The sequence below is a fragment of the Passer domesticus genome, chromosome 1, assembly GCF_036417665.1.
Source record: "Passer domesticus isolate bPasDom1 chromosome 1, bPasDom1.hap1, whole genome shotgun sequence".
Lineage (NCBI taxonomy): Eukaryota > Metazoa > Chordata > Aves > Passeriformes > Passeridae > Passer > Passer domesticus.
The window spans coordinates 75,893,215-75,905,875 of NC_087474.1; the positions used below are offsets into that span (position 1 = coordinate 75,893,215).

At 47.3% G+C, this 12,661-nt stretch overlaps 1 long non-coding RNA gene across 6 annotated transcripts in view; it reads left to right on the forward strand.

Annotated features, from left to right (window-relative positions):
- Positions 1-10,010, forward strand: part of LOC135303498 (uncharacterized) — a 28,864-nt gene extending 18,854 nt beyond the window's left edge. The window contains exons 1-6 of one of the 6 annotated variants that reach the window (XR_010364982.1): positions 146-2,842; positions 4,751-6,615; positions 7,951-8,128; positions 8,227-8,325; positions 9,466-9,580; positions 9,742-10,010. This is a non-coding gene — a long non-coding RNA (uncharacterized LOC135303498). Of the gene's footprint in view, positions 1-145; positions 2,843-4,750; positions 6,616-7,950; positions 9,661-9,741 lie in introns of those variants that run through there. The other 5 variants (XR_010364979.1, XR_010364978.1, XR_010364983.1 and 2 more) reach the window with 5 other exon arrangements.
- Positions 10,011-12,661: the final 2,651 nt, after the last annotated feature.

Below are 12,661 nucleotides of genomic sequence, written 5' to 3' on the forward strand. Positions count from 1 at the left end.
TCAGCCCAGCTGCTGGCCGCCTCTCTGCCGCAGGTTTTTGCAAGCAGGACGTGCTCGCACCTCGGCCGTGGCCACGTGGAGCCTGGCGGCTTCCCAAGAGCCACCGATGCCACAACTGCTGCGGGAGGATGGTCGGCAGAGCAGCGGGAGATGCTTTGGGGTGGACAGGATTTTGTCCTGCTGGCTCCAGTCAGGAGATGGGATGAGTGGCAAGGGGCAGCCTTGCAGCTGGGGGGGCGTGTTGATGCTGCAACAAGTGGTGAAGCTGGAACAGGAAGCTGGTGCTTCACAAACAGATTTATTGTTGTGAGTGGGGCAAAAGTCCCAGGGACAGCGGTGCCTGTGTGTGGGCAGGTTTGACTTGTATAACCTGCCTTTGCTGGGACTTTGGATGGAATTTTCAGTGGCACAAAAGGAAGTTCAGTGCCTGAATCCTGCTGTGATTTTGCCTTTTAAGTTTAATGTTGCTGTTTCCCATCCTCTTCAGGCCTCAGGGAACCCTCCCAGGCAGGCCATGCTTGCAGTGATGTGAAGAAAGGACAGGTTTTGGCAGAGAGACCTCCAAGTGCACATGCTGAAGTGGTGGCTGGTCAGAAACAACACCAAAGTTCAAATGAAATCAAGGACTTGGAGATTTTGCATCCTGCCCCTGCTGCATGTGTCCTACCAGAGTGTTTTGGGGAAGCTGGTGAGCCAGCCAATGCCGTGGACATAGGAAAAAGGACATCTCCAGTGCCCTCTTATGTCCCCTGAAGATTTTGTACTGGGTGGCAGTCCTCCCAGAGGGATGTGCACAGGCCACCTGGATGGGCAGGTGATGTCAAATGTCCTTGTCCTGCCTAATTCAGGGAGGCATGAGCTGAAAAAAGAAGTGTTTTCCCCTCGTGTGCTTTCCTGGGAGTAGTAGTGGCACAAGTGCCAGGGAGTTTGCTGTGGCCTCTGAGCCGCTCCAGCCTTTGACAGGGGTGTTGATTTCCCTTGACTCCCAGCCAGAGCCACCTCTGAAATGGTGGTATGGGTCAGGCTGAGCTGAGACCAAGGAACCCAGGGAGAGTGGAGGCCCCTTTGTCACCCACCTGGTCGTGGGGCAGCCTCCTTGGCCACTCTGGGTGGAGGTCAGCTCCTCTGCTGTCCACAGAAGGCTCCTGCTGTGGGTTCTGTCCATTGGGTGATGTTCCTCCAGGGAAAAAGCCCTCTGAGACCCACTCTTGTCCTTCCATGAGCTAGGAGAAGACTGTTCTGCTGAGGCAGGAGCCAGTAAGAAAAGTGACTACTTCTTCTTCCCCTTTATTTTTTATGGATTTATTTTTTCACTTTGCTGAATTTATTTTCACTTTGTTCTTTTTTTTTTATTTACTTGGCTCAACTCCATCATTTTTATTTGCCTCCCCTGTGTGCTCTTCAGACTGACAGTGCTTTTCACCCTGCTCTCTGCACCTCCCTCCCTGCTTGGTTGTTCCTTGGGTGCTGGAGTTCATTCCTGTGTGTGGAACACTGCTCAGCAGAGGAAGCTGTGGGAGGGCCATCCCAGCTGGGTGGGTGCCTGTGCCAGGCTGCTGTTACCATGTGTGACTCAGGTGTCCCTCACTCCTGCTCCCAGACACTCGCTGACCTTTTCCTGCCAGCTCTGAGATGGGGCCACAGGCCACCTCTCACGCAGCCTGTCCCTCTTTAGAGATATGATAGAATTCCTTTATCTCCCAATGCCAGGCAGGCCTGGGATGCTCAGAGGTGCAGATAACATTGCTGCTGTGTGTACCAGGGGCTGGGCAAGCGAGCAGGAAGCCTCTCTTCTCCCTTAGAACTCAGCAGGACAGCCTGATCATATCCCTGCCCTTGTTTTTATTTCTGGGGGATCCAGTTTCTCTTTCCAACCCGTTAGCAAATCTCAGTGCAGCCCTTCTGGGTCCTGGTGACCGCCTGGCTGTGCAAAGTCCTTGAGGAAGGGGCAGCAGCCAAAGCCAGCTGGCAGGGGTGGCTGGCTACAGCTCCACCAGGAGCTGCAGGACTCTGGAGCAAGGATGGGTGGATCCTGGGAGGATGGGTGCGTTCAGGCTGTGGTGCAAAAGCTGGTGGAGAAGCCAGGAGGTGCATGAAAAAGCAGTTCATGGCCTGGCAAAGGAGATAAGGAGAAAATTGATCCCTGGCTAAACAACCAGGGCTCTTGCTCCTTCAGGTCTGTCCCTCCAGGGGCATAGTGCAAATGTAAATGTCCAGGTATTTATGTGCTCTGGCATAAACCCAAAACTACTTTTGGTACTATCACAGAAGAAACAGCAAAACTGTAGTCACCATTAGCACAGAATACTTGTGATGCTCCCATCTAACACCCCAGTGCATTTTCCTGTGATATTTTATGGTGAGAACATAAAGCCTGGCATCTTTCAGTTTTATGATTGAAAGATGTTTACAACAACAAAACTATGTGGGAATTCAGTATTTTCCACATCATCAGATTAAAAGCCCGTCTCTCAACTTATTTACTGCTCCACCTAAGGCTTTTACTGCACCTGTCTTCACAAGCATCGGAGCATTCATGTTTCGTCTGTCTTTTTGTGGCCAGATGAAGTCATCTTGGAGCATGGGTGCGGTGGTGAAAGACACACACAGTGAATTTACATCTCTTGGATAAAGGGAGAAACTGAAGAAAGATTTCCCCTGTGAGCTGGCTTTTATCGTCAGTGTGAACATCTTAGTCAGCACAAGTTCAGACTTCTAAAATTGTGCAGCCGTGTGCTGGGAGAGCTACAGCCCCTGCAGCTTCCTGCTTCCCTGGATCAGCCGAGGGTAAAGGCTCCAGGATCTGGTGCTCCTCTGGCAGGAATGGCTGAGCTCAGGCGAGGTGAGTGGCAGGCTCTGAAACTTTGTGAGTGACCCTGCTCCTCTGGAATGTGGGAAAACACCCTCCCATTTGATTTTAACAAATCACCTCAAGCCAGATCCTGTAGCATGTTGAACATCAGTGGATACAGACTAGAGAACAGAATTAGCTGGGAGAATCCTAATGTTTTGTGAAATCATTTCCGTGACACAGACATGATACCAGAGTGGGATGCTGCATGTTTAAGTACTCAAGTCTCTAGGAAGCAAGAATGTGCAGATACTCTGACTCACTAGAAGAAAAATTACTTGCAGTGACTCAAACACTTGGATGCTGTGGTTTCCTAATTAATCACTGTGCTCCACCATGGGTTCAAAATCCTCCTTTCAGGACCAGAGAATGTTTGTGGCCTTGAGGATTCCTGCTCTGGTGCAGCTGTCTAGGTGGACAGATTAACCTCTTGCTGCCTGTCTGCAGTACGGTCTGCAGACCCAAATAATTCCTGGGCTGTTAGCACAAGTGACCTGGTAGGCTCTGAAAGCCTGATGATGGTAGTTTTGCCTAAAAGAGGGACTTAGCAGGGGACACTTCGTTGGGGTGACCATGTGACTTGAGGAATCCCCAGGAAGGTCTGCTGCAGGTTTGGCAGCAATCTCACGGTCAAGGGGCTGCAGACTCAAACTTTTCTGGGAGGAGACGGATCCAGTGGTGTGTTAGAGCTGGGAAACCCTGGGGAACCCTGCAACCCTGCCCTTCTTTTGCAAGAGAACAGTATGAGGTGCCTCCCTTTGCCTTGACGTGCCTCGTCAGCCGGGAAGCTGTTCCCATTGGGCAAAAGGTGAAATTTATGTCTTTCATAACTTTGTGTTTGGATTTTGTGCTGTGCTTATTTTGTACAACGTGGTACAGAACACGAGTATTATGCATTGAGATAGCTCATCTCCTCTGCCCTAAGCCCAAAGTGCATGTTGCTGTCACCACAGGAAAATAGTGTGACCACAGATGGAAGCAAAGAATGTTTCTTTTCAAAGTTTGTGCTAATTTTGCACTTAATTGGTATGTTACAAACCTAGCAAATCATAAATAAAACCTGAGCTTTCCTTTTTCTAAAACTAGGTCTTAAAATATAACTTGACTTAGATTTGAGTTGAAAAGGCAAGCATTTGAAAGAGATGAAGCATGCCCTCATGTGGCAATATTTTTTCCTTATAATGCCTGTTAGTTTTGGTTTTAATCCCCAAATAATCCATTACAACAAGTTATGTCATGACATCAGAACTGGCATGCAGCATGAAATGTTCAGAAATAATTGTATGGGTTCTAACTCTCCTGTTACTTGAGTCCCTGCATGAGTGCTTCTATTCTAAAATAAGACTAGCTCCACACAGGAGTTCACAAATAAACAAAGGTGTGAAATAAAACTTGTCCTGTCTTCTGCTCTGTGGGAAAGTCGCTTTCCACAACTGAGAGTGAAGTTTAAAATTGTTACAAAGTGGACAACGTGGTTTGAAACCAGAATAATTGATTTCTAAGTCAATTTTAATCTAAACCAAAATAAACTGAAAATTAAAGACACATTCACAGAGCTGGCCTGAATAACTCACTGTAAAAATCACAGTATTTGTTGAGCTGGTAGTACTTCCTCATGTCTATACAAGGCTTGCAACTGTGTAGATAAACTTTCGGAAGCCTGGCTCTGCTGTGGGTTTTACATTTTTGACACATAAAGGTTGGGTTTGAAAACCCCAGCTGATATTTCCCGGTTTGATAAATAGGGAAGTTCTACTCTTTCCTGACAAAGCATTGTCTGCTTTTACTGTAGATCAATTTCCTGTTTTTTCTTTCCTGAACTTAATGTAATTCATAGAAATGACTGGGTCCCAACAGGTTACTGGGATTTTTTATAATGTTCTTTTTCTGTGATTACAGATGGATTGGTATCTTTCATCCAGAGCACCATCAAGAGTAAAGAAAAATTGTATGGTGATCATGGGAAGTCTGACTGGGAAGCGTGTGATGCAGGCCATCAAGTTTTAAACTTCAAGGAACCCTTTGAAATCCCAGGGTTTCCCGTGTGCTGCCTGGTCACTGTTTCCATCAGCTGTCCCTTCACCAGATTCCTGGGAAGATGTCACCTGGCAATTACATGCACCACAGGTTCCCCGAGGTTCATGCTCTTCCCTGCAGAGCCTTGCAAAGCTTCCAGGATGGTTGGGACTGACTGAAGAGCAGTAGGAGTTGCTTTATCCTCCTCTTCCTCTCCAGGCTACATTCCCTGCTAATACAGGCAGCTCCCTCCTGTGCTGAGGGTAGTTTCCATGGAGTCAGGAAATATGAGAAGCAGAGAAGTGGGAAACTCTGGATCTGCTAGACAAGCCTCGACTCTCCTTGGGGGCCTGAATGTGTGCAAAAGCTGTGGGTGGTCTGAATTTTGGGTGCTTGAGCAGGAGGCTTCGGATGTTGGTGTGGATATCCAAGCTGCTTTGAGAATACTTTAGGCTGAATGAGAAGTGAATTCCCTAAATCTCTCCCCTAGGGTCTCACTGACTTTCAGCAAAATCATCCCTCAGAGGCCACTCAGCAATCTTCATTCATGGAGTTCTCAGCGATGCTCTGCTGAAGAGTCCCCTTTGAAAAGGTTTTTGTGCTGTAATCTGCTGCCTGGTTACTCAACTGGTGCAGCTTACAGACCTCCGCTGGTTGTTGCACGTCTTTTAATTTTTAAGGGTTTATTTCAGCTCCTTTGTGAAGTGTAAGGAAATGGATGATTAGCAAAATTCTTCCCAGTATTTTAGAAGCATTAGTAAATGTTGAATAAAGGGCAATCACACTGTTGTTTTCATGGGAACTGTGAAATAAAGACTGCTAGATTAGGTGCAATCCTGATCTTAAAGTCACAATTCTTACACAATGTTTTTTGCACTCTGGTGCAAAAACTCGTATGTGAGAATGTGTGCTAGCAATGAGCCAAGTAATTCAGCACTGCAGGAATCCCACCAACTTCATCTCCAAGCTGGTAATGAACATGGGCCTGGACACGTCCAACTGATGTGTTTGCCTGCAGAAATTATCTATGTGCAGTCAATGACAGCAGCATCCTTCAGATGTTGGGTTTGATGCAGTGAGCATACGTGACACTTCTGCTTTGCTTCCTCTTCTTGCTGTGCCCTGGACTCAGCTGTGCTCTCCTTTCTGTAATCTAGCCAGAGACACCCTGTTCCTGGGAAAAGGCACCCTGGGCCTGGAAAAAGGCGAGCTGGGCTGCTGTGTTGGAGAACTTATGTCAGCCTCCAGCAGCTAGCTGATCCCCTGTGCCTTGCTGCTCTTTTGCACGGCTTCAGTACCTTGAGCCAGTGTGTTTCCAGCTGGCAGTGGTGTGCCTGAGCAGGGCTGAACAGCAACTGCTTGGAGGACCAGAGCGGTGTGGTTGGAGCAGAGGTGCTTGCTGACGTAGCTGACTAGATGAACTGGTTGACTGGTTAAACACTGGTGGCAAAAGAACTTGCAAAGCTGCTTTGCAGAAGTGGGTGGGTCTCAGCCACATCCTCACTGGCTTTGGTATTTGTCCTCAAGCCTGATTTCCATTTTCTGTACACCCTTTGCTTTCTGCTCTCCTTCTTTTTTGGTAGGAGATGTCAGCCAGTATGTTGTGGCAGCCTGCCAGAAGTGACTGGAGACATTTGCTGGATGAACAAAGCCTATCCACTCCCTGTCCAGCCTGACAATGACACAGAAGGCATGGGGCACCCAGTCACAGTCCTGTTGCTCATCTTTCAAACTGCAGGAGATGAATGGTAATGTCACCTCAGGACACACCACCCTGGAGGCATTGCCATGAGAGTCATGGCAACATCTCAGCAGGTGGTTTTCAGGGGAAGAGCACTTAAGGCCATGGATGTGAATGCTCTCTCTTTTCCCAGGCCCTTCAGCGATTTATAATGCTTTCTGTTCAGGTGTATCTGAAACAGGTATTACAAGGTACACCGCTCCTGCCGCTCCCTCCTGCAAGGCTGAGGTGCAGGGCAGGTAGTCCCCTCCTCCCTGAGGGGCTTCTTCCATCTGTGCTTCCTGCACTGTGGGGCTCCAGGCTGTTTGCAGAGATGGCACATTGACCATTTTTGATGCACATTGACCATTTTTGCTTCTTGCTGTACACCAGTGACCCCTGGCTGCTTTTCCACTGATGTAGCTCACCATGCCCGTGGGATGTCGAGGTGGCAGGGGACAGCAGCTGCTGGGGATGTGGGGGGAACAGCCAGCTGCTGCCTCAGCCCTGCTGCCTGGGGGGATGCTGGATGGAGATGTGGGGGGCAGGAGGGGACAGATGCCTCCAAGAAGGAGCTGGGCCACCACGCTCACCTTCCTCCAAGCCCATCTGCCCCTGCTCCTCTGCAGGGGAGGATTTGATGCATGTAAACAAGCACCAGGGAAGTTTAATCCAGCTGGCTTGGGAGCTGTTAGGCAGGGAATTGCCACTCCAACCTTTAATCACCTGAGCAAGTGCCAGGTGGGCCTGAAAAGCTCAGTTTGAAAATGACAGCATTGCAGAGAAAGGCAGAGGTTTTGTCCAGCATTGATCCTGGCTGGCAGCTCCCTTGTGAGGAATGGGCTGTGCTGCATGTGGTCCTTCAGTCTGCTCAGGCCACTGCTGATGTGCTGGTCTTGGAGGGGCTCCATCCCTGGCTTGCAGGAAGAGGAGCACTTGTCTGGGCCCTTGTCAGGGGAAATCCCGAGGCCTCTGAAGCATGTGGCCAGGTCTACTTGTCTTCCACACTGTCCTACAACAGCAGGAATATTGTACAAGGAGGTGACTTAGGCAGTACTGTGAGTTTTCACAGCACATGGCACACCCTCAACTGAAAATTTGCATAAATACCTTTCCAAGTAACAAGTATTTTCTAAATAGAACCAAAATCACATGAGAGGCAGGGAGGGGCATTTACGGGAAAGGCAGGTTTGCTGAATTTGGATCTCATGCAAGAAATGGGATTAGTACTGTCCACAGAAGTTAGAGCATGAATTTTAAAGGTCTGGTTGAGGAAGTTCCTTAGCACAGATGGAATGACCTTGATGCTTTTGACCTGACAAAGGCAGTTAATGCCAAGAAGCAGTTTTTGTGTCCACGGCAGGGAGAAGAGACCATTTGTCCTGATGACACCTCTTCAGGACACATCCATGTGAGCCCAAGGGACCAGAAAGATCCCCACATGGTTTAGTGATGATTGCTGTTGAAGACTGCAACCAAAACCCAGGAGCCACCCTCTTTTGGAGAAAGAGTTTGAGAGGTAGAGAGGAGGCAGGGGAGAAGTGAGTTTATTTAGCATTATCCACTTAAGGTCTTCTCTAGTTGCTCTCAGAGCATTTTCCAGAGGACACTGCTATTCTTACCCTGCCTTATCCCATAGGGAAAAGCACAGCAGTAAGGTGGCTGAGCTGTGGTCAGTGCAAAGCCTGGAGAAGGAGGGATTTTGCTCTCTGGGATTTCAGCTAGGTGGTTGCTACCAGTTAAGTTATAAGTCATATAAAAATATCTGTTCTATTGTCTTTATTTAGAAATCACCATTTCAAGTGAGAAGTGGGTAGAGGGAGAGTCAGCAATCCCTGCTGCTTCCACTTCTTTTCCTTACTAGTCTGCCTGTCAATTCCCTTTTACCATTTTACATGTGGTCACTTGATACCAGCAGCTGTTTTGGGACATCTCTATCTGTCACATCCTTCTTTTTACTTCAGTGTCTAAAACAAAACAATTCAAAACCCCCCAACATTAACAAAATGTGAGTTTCCTCCCAAGTTCAGTTCTAAACACGTCACTTTAGTGATGTCTAAACTACACAGCACTTGATGAGCAAAACATTACTATCTTCTAGCCACATTTGTTTTCCCTGTCTCCCAGAGCATTATAGTCACCCAGGGAGAACTGCGTGTTCTACTTCGCTGCTGTAAAGCTATTATGGGTATGAAAAGTTCCCATTAATCTGCTCCACACATGGATGTTTCTGGATAAAGTTCAGTAGCCAGATCCCTCTTTCTTTGTGTGCATCAAACGAAGCAGAAAAATGCCTCCAATTTAAAGACACCAAATGAATAACCAAATAGATGAGATTAATTTTTGTTTAATCCACGTGGGCAGCGAAGCCAATGGCCAATGTTTGTGTGTGGACTTCTCCCGGGAGTTCATTACCAGCCGAGTCTGTAATAAGTTAATGCAGAGATTCCATGGAAATAGGGGGTTAATTATATGCAGAGGATGTTGGCCAATGTACAGCTTTGAACAACAAAAATAGCCCAAGTCTTCTGTTTTGGATGTGGAATCAATTAACGAGGTCTGTGACATGTACCAGAATTTGTTAAGATAGTTGTACTATAACGATACTTATTTTCTTCTTCCTCTTCTTTTAATTTTTTTAAAATAAAAAGCTAAAGAAAATAAGTGGGTAATGGAAGGCAAGGGAGAGAAAGACATGAGACTGGTAATAAAACACTGGACTTTGGCCTGGGGCCAAGGCAGGCTTTTCAATGGGTCTGAAGTTTGGACGGCAGCACAGTTTGAACCAGTTTTCACTAACTGTCCAAAAGGTTATACTGTAATAGATGGAGAGAAGAGGTTGATTTTAGTTTACCAACTCCCCTCTCTCTGCTGGCAGGAGTGTTATGCTGCTAAGATGCCGTAGTCATTACACTGATGGATATCAGCATGTGGCGCGGCATGCTGCAGATTCAACTCCGAAGCTGAAACACAAAAAATTCTCCTTGATGCTGGTTGGCACAAACCTAATTTTTTTCCCCCTTTCCACATCTGGTTTTAATATAAAATGTGTCTTTCTGTGCTTTTTTTTCCCCCCTTGCCACATCTTTAGAAATGGCTTCTTAAAAAAAAAAAAAGTGTACAGAGTGTCACTCCTCTTCCCCTATATTCCTAGGTTTTAGAATGAATTGTATGTATGGCAGAGGAAGACCAGATTACTTTTACTTCAGAGCAGTGAAACACACTTTTGGCTGTTACAAGTTTTCAAGGAGCCACTTAACCAGGTAGAATACAAATTTGAAAGAAAAAGATCTGACCCTTTTTCACCCCATTTCACTTTAGGACAAGCTCTGGGCATGTTCCAGTCATTTCTAAAGTCCCTCACTGTTTGTTTTTTTTCCTCACCCCCTTCTTCCAACTTGGTCCCTAAACATATTAATTTGTTCCTAGAAATTATCTACTTGTTTGTTGTGTTTTGGGTTTGTTTTTTTTTTTTTGTTTGTTTGTTTTGCACACAGAAATCCTCAAACCAAAGCAAACACTGCCACTGAAAAATGTTGCAATTCAACCCAGTTTTGAGGGAAGTGCCCCTGATAACTTCTCAGCTCCAAAGAGAAGCAGTGGAGGCTGGGGCCACTGAGTCTCCGTGGAAATCACAGAGGATAAGGTTTAACTAATTAGTGGTAATCCTTAATAACTCTCTGGCCTTTAATTTATGGGGTTTCCACCAGGTTCTGTGTTCAGTTCCTCAGGGAGTGCCTGGATCCCTGGGTTTTGTCACACATGGACTCCTGGAGACTGGCATGGTCTGCAGATCTGAGGGGCCACCTAGGGCACAGGGACATGGCTTGAGGTCAAGCGCCCTCCAGTCCTCTGCATCTGGTGGTGGGCAAGCATTGTGCCTGGCTGTTGTCCCAAAGGCATTCTTGGGGATCTGGAATGCAGGATAGGACATGGGCAGAATGGACACCCAGTCTGAGGAGGCTGACTGTACATGGGACCTTGGTGTGCCACACCATGGAAAAGGACTCTGTCAGCAGGGGCAATGCAGGGACCACCCTGACCTTTCACCCGCCTGCCTGGCTGCTTAGAGTTAAAGTGTTACCAGGGAAGGCGGCTGCAGCCTCCACACAGCAGATCTGGTGTGACCACCGCCGCCCAGGGGCACCTGGGGACAAGGTCCGAGCAGTGGGAAGGGAAGGTTGTTTCAGTGGCAGCTCGGCAGGCAGACAGGAAAGCAGAGGCCGGGGAGGCCAGGCAGGAGGAGGATGTGATAGCAGGGCTGAGGTGACCAGCCTGGGGCCATCAGGGAGATGAGGAGACACAAAAGCTGTGGGGCTTGTTAGTCAGGGCCCCAGCCTGCCAGAGGAGCCCACAGGAAGGAGGAGGTTTCTTACCAGTGCGTGGGAATGGGCAGTGCCTTTATTTTGCCTGTGATGCCAGGGGCAGCTTCAGGCACTGTTAGAGGTGCACTAAGACTGAATGCCAGCATTCAGCTCCCCCATGAGCCCCCAGAACCTGCCAGGTGTTGGAGCAGGAGCAGGCTACATCTGCTCTCTGGCCAGCCACAATTCTAAATGGAAAAGGTAATTCCCAAGTACCAGAGCAGCACTCCCTCATTTATATCCTGGAACTGGTCCAATTAGGGTCATAACCAAGTGAAATGGGAACATCCTGCCCCATTCACGCTGTAAGAAAATAACACTTTTCTTTTGTTTTCTGAACTATCTGGGGAGTGCCATAAGAGAGGGGGTCTCTACTGTCTGGATCTTTTTAATTCTTCCTTGTTTGGGAGTACTTTAGGATGGAATGACCTTCTGCTGACACAGTTGAGTACTGCCATGTCCCATGCCTACAACACAGCTGAAACTCTTCACAAGAGAGCAAGAATGGGTGATGGCTGCCTAATTCTTCTGTAACCAACCTGAGCAAGGAAGTATAATTATGATAGTTATCGCTGGGGGATGTTTCAAAGGGAAAGCATGCTAGATACTTAGACTAAGCACTTTTTTTTTTCTATCAAATTACTTCCAGCCCAGCAGCTAGCTCTATGTACATAATAGCTCTGTTGGCTTCAATGAGGTCCTTCAGTTAAGGTCAGCTAAATACCTGCCCCATGATAGCAGGCCACAGACCAGATGCGAGATGCCATGGTGTCACCTCATCCACTCCTTTCCTGTTCTGCTGCAGACTCCCACCCCAATAGCTAATTTTCAGCATTTGGCTTTGTATAGTTTTAAATTAATCAAGCTCCATTAGACCTTACTATTAAACCACTTGTTCATTTCCCTTTTAAAACCCAAATTTTTTTTCACACTCTAATAAGAGCACATACCAATATTTTATCTTTTCTGCAGTGTATCCCCAGGCAGAAATTATATTGTAATAATAAACTGGCTAGCTTGTTTTAACAGTTCCTGGCTTTTGGCTTTATGCAACACTGCAGGTGTGATTCTAGTAGCAATACTGTAGGTGTGAATTGTTATGTTAGTGTAATAGGCTGTACCTTATTGTGCTTTATTGCTTAATTGGCTTCTTCCATAAGGATTCTGCAGTTGTTAGTGGGAACTAATGCCAAGCTTTTCTGTGAAAAGAATGGTACTCTTTTTCTGGTGTTTACTAAGGTCAGTCATTTCAGTGGGTGACTGGCTTTGGGAAATGAAGGAAAGATGTCACTAAATGAATTAAGAAAGTGCTTACTAAGTCCTTAATATAAAGCAGAGCTGGCTAAAAGATGCTCCTTGTTATGCGTAGATACTTGTAACCCCAATGAGCCCTTTGGGAAAACAGCTGGCTGAGCTTTCTGGCAAAGGAAGCCCTCTCCCATGCTCGGGGGATTCCCAGGTGGTGGGCAATATCTCTGGGTGGTTACATGCTCTGTGACCTCCTCTCCCCTCTCTATCCTTCCCACCACTTTACTTTTTTCAGAAGATGGAAGATCAAAGTTTTGTCTCCACAGCAACACCAGGCTGATCCCCTTGCCAGCGTATCCCTGAAGGGGGACACCCCAGGCAGGGGGCTGCCTTCCCCCTCCACATGGATTGCCTGAAACATGAGGAATGTGGGCAGCTCTCCACAGCATGTGCAGATCCTGC